This window comes from Lates calcarifer, linkage group LG16_LG22, assembly GCF_001640805.2.
Source record: "Lates calcarifer isolate ASB-BC8 linkage group LG16_LG22, TLL_Latcal_v3, whole genome shotgun sequence".
NCBI classification, from domain to species: Eukaryota; Metazoa; Chordata; class Actinopteri; family Centropomidae; genus Lates; species Lates calcarifer.
The window spans coordinates 10247987-10260364 of record NC_066848.1 but is presented as its reverse complement, the minus strand read 5'-3'; the positions used below and the strand labels follow the sequence as shown (position 1 = coordinate 10260364).

Sequence of the window (12378 nt, the reverse complement as noted above, 5' to 3'; positions counted from 1 at the left end):
TATGCCAAAAATAACGAAACTTAAAACAGATATGCTAATGGTAGCACCCACATTTATGCTAAAGATTACCCACCCAATTTTTTTTTTCCTTGGATCTCTGTACTTTTCTTTCCACAATAACCAAAGGAGGACATATTTTGTAAAGAACACACTACCAAGATAAAATTATTTCTCACTACATTATTATATTTCCCAACAGTCAGCTGTCTTTGAAGCTTTATGAGCACTGCTCATGTGGACACTAACTAGCAAACTAATAATGTAACTGATTATTTGCTTTGTGTTTGACAACAGAGATAATTAGAGACAACTGCCAGCAGAGACAAAGACTCAACCCGTCAGCCTGTTTTCCCAATGATCAGTTTTTTGGACTACAATAGATAGTGACACAGATGTTAAAACTGCTGAGCATTGCAGTGGAAAACATGGCTGTGTTATGTAAAAAAAATAACTAACAAGAAATGGTTATGAACATGTTCAAAGGATGGCTGATGCGTCAGCTTTAGAGCAGAGTGTAACACACTGTACATGAAAGATAGCCAGGATGGCGCATTCTACTAATCACTCATTTTTGTCTCTAATCACATTTGCTTATTAAGTTTAACTAATTTCAACCCAAAACATTGAGACACTCCACACATTTTCATATGCTGACTTTAGTATAGCCTAAGCAGAATCCAGAAATGAGTCTTGTGCACATAACTAATGTATGCAAATCAATTTCAGTATGCAGCACAGATTCACTGACCTTAGTGGACTACATGCTATTTCACCACATCGCATTTGGGGACCTTCACTCCAACAGGTATGACATACTGTGTGGTGCCCATAGACGTCCATCATTGGAGCCATCCCTCTCAACCTTTCCATTCTTAACCTTTGCCAACAGTATTAAACATCAACTACCATAGGTATGTCCATGACACACAACTTCTCATTTCATTATCCACTGATAACATGAATCCTTTAAACTATCTAATCAATTGCTTGGTTGGCTCTAAACTTCTTGCAATTGAATAAGAGTCTTAGTCATAAGCTGGCTGAACTTCTGCAATTCCCTGTTCATGGGCCTTCAAGCTAAAACTACCCATAAACTGCAGCTCATTCAGAGAGCTGCTGCAAGGGGAAAAAAAAATAAAAATCTGACCACGTTGTTCAGGTCCTCAGAAACCTCTGCTGGCTATCCACTGCTTTCAAAGAACAATTTCAGATCCTCCACTTAGTATATATATATATTATATATATATATATATATATATATAAAAGCTCTTAATGGCATTGCATCATAGTACATCCATCGTGTTTCTAAAGTATTTTCAAGATCTGGTGAGATTGCATTTAGCATTTACACATCTGAAGAAGTGGAAGAGTATCTCCTGCTGATGGTAGACTTGCACCAACAATATGCACTTAAAAGAAATCTACAGGCCTTATTTAGTTTAGCATCCCCTTATTTAGTACAGCATCTATACCCCACCAAATATGTAAATTAATGATTACTTCCAATGCTGCTGGCTAAGAAGTGAGTATGCACTGTAAGTGTTGTCATATGAAATTCAAGTTCAGCATAAATCTTCTTTATGCTCCGCTTTGAACTTAAATGGATGTTTTATACGCAGGTCAGGTTTTTGTAAGTCGCCCTGTCTAAGACAAAGTTACATACAGTCAAATTAAAAAGACAGGACAGTGATCAAACATAATTGCTGTTTATATCTCTATTGGTATTTATACAAATAGAAGTTTAGTTTAATAACACAAACACACATAAGCAGGGTCCTCTCCTATGCCATACAGCTGCAGAATGGAAACATCAGCATGACTGAACTTACCCATTCATCATGCAAGATAATGTCACATGTAAGCAAAGCACCAGTTATATATATTTTTAGATTTATTTAGACACTCAACAATGCTATATTATTTTGAGCCCTTGGTGTACTGTATGTATTTATACTCTTTGAGGAGGTTGTTTTTATTTGGAAAATATCACAAACGAAATAATTGGCCAAGCCTACTAGTGATTTTTGATACTGGCACATGAATAAATCTGACTGAACTGTCAATCAACCAGTTAGAGCTACATGTCTCAGGGAAATGAAGATCATTTAACCTGGCTCACTGCCTGTCCTGCTAATTTAAACAGTTGAATCTATGCAGAGAGGTTGGTAAAACCACCACCAGGCCAGAAATGACCCTACAGCTACTTTTAACACTCTCTGGAGCTTTAAGGCTCCAAGTGTGTGATTATTCTTAGAAAATCCAACATGTCTTGTGGTGAGAAAACGACCCAACAACTTTAGATAATCTATGACTTAAAGCATAATCAGTGAAATGTCACTCAGGAATCACACATCATGCTCTCCAACCCTGTGATTGCCTCAGAGCTCCATAGCATTGTGTGCATCTCTCTATATTTAGGCTTGAAATAGATGTTCAAAAAGAGGCTGTGTATGTGTGTGCCAGTGTGTTTGAGTGTGTTTTCAAGAGAGAGCAAGAGAGAGCAAGGGAGCATGAGAATTTGGAGATGTTTTATTGGTGAGGTGGGGGGGTGGATCTTATATTCTTCAAGATTCATCCCACCGAGACTAAAATCCTTCACAGGCCTGGTTCTTGATGTTTTTTTTTTGGTTTTGTTTTTTTTTTAATTTCTGTGATATTGCCAAAAGTGTAACCTAGATGTTTGGAATTGTTGGAAATTCTGAATGCAAAAATTCATAGATTTCAGCATGAGCATCATTATACTGATGGCATTTCTTCTGGCGAGGCTGTTTGAGTGCACAGCAAACATAAGTGTTGGGCCTCGTCAGCTTGTGCATCCGTTGAGTGCATCCTTCAGTTTACAAGTATCTAAAGTTTCAAATTGAATGCCCAGTCCAAAATAGCTGCTCCAAAGACAACTAAACCAGTCAAAACTAGATCAACATGCAAGAATGCCTGCCAGTGTTTTTATACACACACACATATATATATATATATATATATATATATATATATATATATATATATATAATATATATATATATATATATATATATATGCTTAGCCAAGCTATTCTCATAGTATGGTAATTCACGTCCTTCTTCTCTATTTGTTTTTTGTACAGCAGTATTTATTTGAAGCTGGGGCAAATGTTAATTTATGCTAATAGAACTTCAATCACACAACATATGGACACTCGCAAACTTCCACCCAAATTACAGTTGAGAATAATCTGCATATCTGCTTCTCTCCAACGGCTTCCCCTCAAAAGTCAAGCTGTCCGTGGTTCCTTGAGCAAAAATTAAAGATGATAAATTCCTTCCAAAGGCAGCTGCTAGAGGGAGAGGACACTTAATGTATACTTATTGATGCACCGATTGGATCCTACTCATTAGATGGACTTCAAATGAGGGGCAAGTAAACAACTCTTTAAGTACTGATTCAAAGGGCAAAAGGTCCAAAAATCAACAGCATGATAAGTGCTTAATTTTAGCATTTTCAGATAATACATTCGGCAACTTGGAGCTGTACTTTGACACTGTTGTAAAAAATGGGCAATTCAGTAAAAGAAAATTCTATTATAGAGCTTCTGTATTATTCACAGAAACATCCAAGAAGGGTTTCATATAGAGGAGAGGTTATGCATGGCTAACACACGCACATCAGGGAGCCAATCAACACAACTCGTGTTGCACTGTCGATCACTGGCCTTCTCAAACACACTTGGGTAATCATTTATGAAAGAAGGACCTTCATTTCAACACTCATATTTTTCAGAAAACCCTAGGATTCCAATCAAAAGTCCAGCATTCCCAGACCTATTTGTCTAACACTTAGAAGTTCCTCTTCTCAACAGTATGCTGCTGCCCAGTCAGCAATAGTTGCTGTAGTCCACATTCAGAGACTTAACAGGAGGGAGAAAGCACTGGAGCTGAGGAACAAATTGCCCTTCAGCATTCTGTTAGGTTCTCCTGTAGATTAGCTGACCATGCTCCCTACTACAATAAGATCTTTCGGTTAACCAAATCTTTAAAAAAAAAAAAAAAAAACGCATTCTGCACTAGTACTAGCACTAACATAAACCTGTTACCCAGCACAAACAGGTCTTATCTGAGAGAAAGGGAGCAGCATGTAGAAGGACAGAACTTATTGTGTTTGAGAGTGACAAGAATAGAGAGATAAGGCGCAAGAGAAGGACAGAATGGAAAAGACCTGCAGTGCGTCCATCCATATGTATGTGATTTTTCATATTCATATCAAGTTCCCTTTCCATTAATTTTGAGACTATTGGTGTTGCCACACTGAGATAACTTATATGCAATCATCCTTTCCCTTAATGCTTCAGTGGAGACATGGACACAGATTTCTGCTACAGCTGCCAGCCACAGCGGTTAGTCAAGCTCTACTGTGACCTAATGTAGCTACAAGCTTGTGGCGATACATTTACAAATCCTCAAAACTGAGCTGATGAAATGTTGTACTTCTGAAGATCTTTGTAGATCACAGCAGCCCATGGGTGCATCCAAAATGAAAAAAAGTCTTCTAAATATCAATCTTAACTGATTCTTGACAGTTATATTCTCATTTAAATATGAATTCAGTCCTCTGCAATTATTTATTCATACACAAAACATGCCAAAAATGTACATCAGTACATCTAAACCTATTGTTTAACGCTTTACAGGATTTAAAAAAGAAGAAAAAAAATGTAGTTTTGAATGATTTTTATTTTTTTAATTCCAGAGCAATCTTTTAATAACCATTTAAGTTTCTTTTAAATAAGTCTGTTAAAGTGTAAATTAAGAATGACTTTCAGAGCAAAGGCAGCAAAAGTGCAAAAAAAGCTGAGCTGAGAGAGCAATCCTCTATACTGCAGCCACTTGTAAACATTTGCACTTCAGTCTGTCAACTTCCATGGCACTCTTCAAAAGTTATCCTTATTTGTTCAAGTTCTCAGATGAATTTCTTTGTTACTCCCCCTTGGTTGCTCATCTCTGCCTACCCCCCCCCCCAAAAAAAAGAGACTACAGCCTTGATCACTTATACCTGACACAAAGCACAGGCAGCCATTAGTGCTTGCTACTTTTTTGGTGCATGACTCCTCTCTGTTACTTCTTTATTTCCCAGAGCAATGGAGGATCTGTCTCTCTCACACTGGCCCTGGACAGAATACTGCAGAGCATTGCAATTTCATGCACTCACGACAGATAAATCTTTCTGCTTGGCTGGCCATGAATCTTACAGAGGCTGAGTGGCCACACAGTGTGGCACTGTTGCACCTGACGTTAGAGAAGCTGCACCCTTTAAAAACTTGGATGCACCTGCGTTTTTGGAATTCCCTTCTTATTTTTATGCTATCTGGGGTACAATTAGAGATAATGGAAGAGCCACTTAGGGTCCCAAATGAACAAATATCATTTTGTTAAATATGCATCTAATTGCAATTCTGCTCTAAGAAAGGAGGGCAAGGTGAATTTAATTAGCAAACAAAGATGAACTAACCACATTTGTTTGGCCCTGCGGTGAGGTGCATGTCATGAACTTAACTATTATTAAAAATAATACCAGGTGTCATAATTTTGCATCCAAACAACTCTCATACAAGCAGACACTATCAGCCATTACTGTAATGACATACCTTTAACCTTCGATAAATGAACCCTTAGTCTCTCTCCAAGCTGGATTTCAACCCTCTTCCACAGCCCTTCAATCATCAGATGCTATCCTGCTGAGCAAAGCCATGACAATGGGCTGCCTATGGTGCAGGACACAGGCAGAATATCAATGGAGTCTGGCTGGCCTGAGCCACGCTACTCTTCATCTCTCATTTCCCAAATGTGAGCCTCTGGAAAGAACTGGCTCAACCCTAAATTCAGGAAGGCATCCTGCAGCAATGCTTTTTACATATTCTCTGCACACTTCTAGGGCACTACCCAAAACTGTAGCTGTCAGGAACTGTAGTACACATAAAATAACATAACGTCAAAGAAGAGAGGAGAAAGTATTCTGAACATATTCTTCACAGGAAAACAGAACTGTGTGCCTTTTCTTGATGGTCACTGTAAGCAACACTATAATCATACACCTGGATACAGTATATTTTCAATCTCACTTCATCTCACTGATGAATCCTACCAGTCTGCAGCAATTGACAGTGACGCGAAGTCAAATTAAGATGAGGGTTGGCTTCGCACATTAAGAGAGTGCAGTAGTCTTCATGGAGATCTGCCAACTTAGACTTGACAAAGTGTGGTAGTGATCTAACTACACTAATCACTCAGAACAGAGAGCCACATTATTGCAGAAGATTTGACTAAAATTAGAATGGCTTGTGTGTTTATACTTTAGGTCTTCGGTTGCTTGTAGTTGTATAGATGGATAGGCTGCAGTTCAAAGTATGAGAATGCTTTACTATGCCATGCAATAAAGTGAGCTCAGTTGTTGGGACAGGAATTAATGCGTGTGCACTCTTTCCTGCTTCTATGACAAACTGTACATTATTTAAAGCTAATGCAGAGCCAGTCTGCTCTTTAAGTGACCAAAATTATATGCTCGTTTTCTTTAGAGAATAAATGTCAAGGTCTACAGAGTCTCATTTGAGGAAACTTCATGTGAGATATATATGCATATACATATCCTATGACCTAAGAAAGATGTCTCCTGTGGCTAGTGGCGTGAGTTTAAAATGAATGGCACTGTCCTAAACGATTCAAATCGTCCCTTAAACAGTGGGACTCCAAAAGGAAGAAGAAAGCTCACACGAAAATCACTCGGGATACCCTGACCAGAGCAGGTCGAGGCATTTAACAGCAGCCTTGACTCTGATACCAAACGTGCAGTAATGCTCAATAAAATACGAATCCCTTAAGTACTGATCTCTGAACTGGTACACAATTGCAAATTACATTAACCCTCATGCGCGCGGAGAGTCAGAGCGCTTGAGTGGGCTGACGTGTTAAGCGCGTGAAACACCGTGCACGGTCTCTGGGTAAAGCCGCACAACGTACAACGTGAGGGATAACTCTCCACTAACACTGTGCCTGTCATATATATGTCGATATTACTCTAAAGGATTGCGATGGCACCTGCGCGTAACAGGCGCCGATAGAAGATGTCATTTTCCAAATACCAAGTGCTATTCGCTCAGAGTGGATTTAGCTGTCTGTTCAACTTCACATATAGAATTAATCCCATCACCCGTAAGAAAATCCAGCAGTGACAAAAATGATTTCCTTACCTCACGTGTGCATCCGCTGTATTCCAAGTGCACCAAAGGTCATTGCGCGAATATTCAGAGGACAAGATGTAGGAGTGATGAGAAGTAGGTTAGCCAGCACAATACCTAATCCTGTTCTTAGTGTCCTTCAGACGTCGTCAACCCTCTAATCTTCAAAGCGAGAGGGGTCGGAGCCTCCCGGGCGCTCAGAGACTCCGTTTATAATCACAGCACCGCCAGTTTTCTGCGTGCGGCTCACTTTCTCCTGTGCAGCCGGTTCATACAAACTTGTCCGTGTTTATTTCACTAATACAGGCGACCCTGCGGGGGGTGGGGGGGTTAAATGTTCACGTTTTCCCAGGGAGAAAGTGGGGAGAGGTCGTCGGCGCAGTCGTCAGCGATGCAGCCCGTTTACCATTCCTGACAGGTGGCAAGTCCAACCACCCACTGAAGACATTCGCACATCATCTAGCGGGATGTGGAGAGACGGCCGAAGCCACAAAGTGATTCTCCTGGCAGATTAACCCATGAGTTGTGCTAGGTTCTCACTCTCCTCCTCTTTCCTTGCGCTCTGGCGCCACCCAAAGTTGTGCCGGAGCGTTTTTATCCTCACCGTCAAGGGATTCCCATGCGTCTTCACGTCCAAGTCCTCCATATCCAGATTTAGGCCACGTGTCTTAATACGACTGATTGAGATTGAGATTTTAGACACACACTAACAGAGAAGATGTTTTCTCTGAGAAATGTCACTCTGTGCTGAATTTGATATCTGATTTAATTCTCTCATTGTTATTCTGTTCAGAGGATCGAATGAATTAAATATCAGTGAAATGGAACTAATCCAAATCTTCCTGGAGCTCAACTGAACGCCCTCGATATACAGCTGGATTCCATGTTTAGAATTTATGGGCCAAATGAAAAAAAAAGTCTCACAGTGTGACTACAACTAGTTCTTAATATCCGTCAGAATTTGTTTTCCTTTTGCCAGTTTGCCACTCACTTTTTGTCACTGTGTGTCCTTCCTGACGCTGCTCTTCGTTGTCAGTTCTACTCGGTTTATCCCAGCCGTTAGCCATTACGTGACTCTCACACCTACCTGCGCACCTGTTCCCAATTTCCCTAATCAGGCCTCGAGCAAACGGGGCTGCTCACCCTCATTTCCAGGGTCTTTCATAGTGATTTTTTTTTTTCCTTCTCGCTGCCAGTCATGAGCACTTACCTGTTTTTTTTTTTTCTTTTGCCTGTTGAACTGTTGAAGAACCCTGATAGGAGTAACCAACAACTAACTTTGTTTAACTTGCTTTAAATTGCTTTCATTTTATCTACCTGCCTCCTGAATTTTTGACCCTAATGTTCTTTTTGGGGTCCTAAACACTTCACCACCAGGCTCCAACTTACTCCAAACATTTGAGTAATGTCCCTCATTAGGACAACACAAAGTACATTGTACATTTATTTGTTTGTCAGTGATTTTTCAGCAAACAAAAGGAATCCACATTTGTTAATTCACAACCCATATGTAAAATACTTCCTTTTCTGGTGTAATAATGATGCTTCTTTGGGTATGTTACCTGTTACCATGTCACCTTTATCAAATATGTAAACTCAGTAATGGGTTTTGAAGAACTCCAGTACATGAGAAAATAAAGCCAGTGTCAACACACAAATAAAATATAAGTAAAATTCCAATATCTGCAATGCTCAGCTGTCAAAATATTCAAAGCTATACTGTTTCTCTGTTGATTTTCTGCATACAAATAAGCAAATGTCTGCCTGCTGTTGCTGCTTAATGACAGGCTGTAGATTAAGTAGATAGGAGTTAAATCAGACTCTATATGTACTCCAATATAACACAGGACAATTTATTGCAGACTAGGAACTTTATGACATTACAGCTGAGCTCATGTTTGAGTAAGATGGAAATGTGCCTTTAGACTGCGATGTTTGCTGGTGTTGACAAATCTGCATAATATCTATCCATCAGGGAGGAATGGAAAGCTCAGTTGTGATTTGTCTATTTGTTTCTGTCATTACTGTAAATCTCACTAAGCAGAGCAAAAACACCCTCAGTGTCAAGCGCATTAGATGCGAGTGCTGAATCTGCACATGAGAATGTACAGTATAAAATTGCCCACATGCAAACTCTTTCCTGATCTTATCCCACACTGATCCCATGTAAGCCCCGATCTACAAATTCCAAACTTCCAACGCGGTGCATGCAAATAAATCAGTGTTTTTAACAGTGTCAAGATTAAACCCAAGCCTGAACTAAGTCCAGAGATAAGACTGATCTCAGTTGGAGTCGAAAGAAGAGGAAGGAAAAACGTAAAATCAAAGTAAAAGTTTTATGTGATTTTAGGGTAACATTCTTCCCATTTATACTATACTGATATTTTTTTATGCTAGACTTATGATGTTTGGGAGACTGACCTAATTACAGAAGGCCATAAACACCGACCCTGTTGATAACTGTGTCATTTACACCAGAGACAACACGGATGTGGAGAGGGCAGTGGTCAGTGGCCTCTCCACATTTGGTCAGACCAATTAGACCTATCTTGTAATAAATATGTGTGTAATTAACAGTGTTAGGAAGCTTGCCATCACACGTGCAGGCTAATACAGTCAGTTTTGGCCTTTACTGACGAGAGGAATTCTTGTTAGTGCACTAGATCTTCAAAAAGGATTTTATTTCTGTTATTTCATTTTGTTAGTGTTACTAGCCTGCAGGCACAGACTTGATTTTTATTCCCTTATTGAAAGTGGTGTAAAATAGTGTCCGTTTGGTCATGGAATGTACTAATGGAGGTTCAGAGAGCTGCTGTGCCAGCTCATTCTGCAGTGCAATAAACAGTCTAGATATTGCCATTTAACCTGTCTGTTTAGCACAGGTATGTGATAGATGACAGGTCATTATTTTACTTGGTTGGTAACCATGGTTGCCATCTACATATAAACTACCTTTTTATCCCCAAGTATCGTCTTATTCTGGATCTCAGGGACATTTAAGAATGTCACTGTTGTGAGGAAGAATTCACAGATACTTTACCAATGTTTATAGAAAAGTTGAAGAGCTGACCTCCATTTGCTCCTCAGCATAGGGCGTTTGTGACCTTCTATTTCCTCATGCATTGTGGACCATGACCACAGGCGAGGGCTTTAACTAATTGTTTTCAGAAAAGCAATAGTAAATGAAAAAGAATTTCTCCAGTTCAATAAGTAAATGAGCTGTTAAATTAGATGAAAAAATTCCTTTTAATTTGAAAATGCTATAATATAATTCCTAATACAATAAACCACAAAATACAATTAAACCAATCTATTTCCAGCACAGCAATCTGCATGCCAAATTTGAATCATTTAAGACTTCCACTGTTAGAATGCAGTTATCAATCAAAATGTCAAGGCTTTATTTTCTTCTAATTCAAATATAGGAAGTCTCACATGCAACATCTGTAATGAAAAGATACCAAGGAAGCATGAGGTCTGCATTCGAGTGTCTATCTGATAAAATGACAGACTATGCATACACTATCAGTAATATCACTATATCAGTATTATGGGGCCAAGTACCAAATACTACTTCAGCTGATGTTTTGAAACTCCATTGTAAGAAAGCTAAGACTTGGTCACAGAATCTTAAACAGGCTTAAATAATTCATCTTGCAAAACCAAGTGACAGAATAACTGTCAAAATACCAGGGCCTCATGGCCTTCACAAAGTTTTACAAGGAGATATTTTCATGGTTTAAACAACCTACAACAAACATAATATTTGATTGCCATAAACGAAACCCTCTGATATGGAATTATCATAAAAATACAGGAAGCAGATCAGTGCTGTCATAAAAGTGAATAATAAACTTTTATCTGAACAAATGTACTGTGCGAAGTGTTTCCCCATCTGTGAACCACTGGGTGCTGGGAGATTCTCGCTCAATTTAGCATGAGAGGGATTCTTAGGCACCCTTCAGCAATGGACACCATAGACTGTGTGACAGTATGATTGAAAATGTCCACACAAAGATTGATGTTATACCATGTCTAGAATATTTGTGAATTTCAGATGGGAATGTTATTAGGGATTAAAACCTGTATTTGAATCTGAGACGGGTATTAAAGCAGCTTATGCCTCTCTACACAAACTAAATGACTAAGCTCAACACCACTATTGAATGTAATTAATCATCAGGTAGAGGTTGGAGAAACCTGATTATGGCAACACAGGCTACTTTTCATGAAAATGGTCCTTGAGGTGTCCTATATCGATTTTCAGGTAGGTTGGAATCATTCGTCCATAAACACTGGGTTTAATCATAATAACTCAACCCGTCTGGTCTAATCAGGACTTCAGCCAAAGAATGCAGAGAGATGTTTAATCTAATTAAAATCCATTTGTGGTAGTCTGACAGATCCATTAGCCAACAGATTTAAAGGATATAGTATTGTTGTTAAAGCACAAACAATAACAGATATTTCAGGGGGAATTAGTGCTAAATGGCTCAACACGCACCACTCAGCCAAACCACAAATCTCACTTAAAGCTCTCGATGAATAAAACATGTGGATTATATCAAAGAAATGTTTGAGAGTTTTTTTTTTTTTTTTGTCTGTAAGAAGTCACTGTCCTTCCTTGTTATGCAGATAAAGATGTCAGAGCTGGGTCTTCTTTACTATGCAGTAACATTTCTTGACAGCTTGAATGATTCATAGCACTCCACCAGAGCTGTACATCCATCTGACTTTGAATCCAGTGCTAACGCTGCTCCAATTTACATAAAGGACATTACTTTCACTCTCAGTTTTCTAGAAATTAAAAATGTATTCACGGTTTGTTTTTCATCATACTGTACACCTCATCTTTTGTGACATGTGTCCTGTTGGTTTTTTGTTAAAGTAGTGTATTCATCTACCGTTTCATTCTTTAAACCAGTTTTGACATTTGGCTGCCTGCAGTCAAAAGTACTGGCTCCAAGTTTTATTAGAATCCCAAATGAATGCCACCACAATTAAGTAGTTAATTAATCTTCCTGACAGCACATCATTTTTCAAGTCATGTCAGAGGATAAATATTCATTAATTCACACTGAATAGAAAACAAATACAAAATGCTTAGCCAAAGTGAAAAAAAGTAGATTTGTATTTATTCAATTGTAATTAAATATTTCTCAAAACCACATAAA

The 12378-nt window shown here is 38.7% G+C and overlaps 1 protein-coding gene across 1 annotated transcript in view; it reads right to left on the bottom strand.

Moving 5' to 3' along the window:
• LOC108897227 (protocadherin-15) overlaps positions 1–8294 on the bottom strand; it is a 170206-nt gene extending 161912 nt beyond the window's left edge. Inside the window, exon 1 of the mRNA XM_051076797.1 lies at positions 7217–8294. The gene's annotated coding sequence lies outside the window, so the exon portion shown is untranslated. The remainder of the gene's footprint in view (positions 1–7216) is intronic.
• Between the last annotated feature and the right edge of the window lie 4084 nt (positions 8295–12378).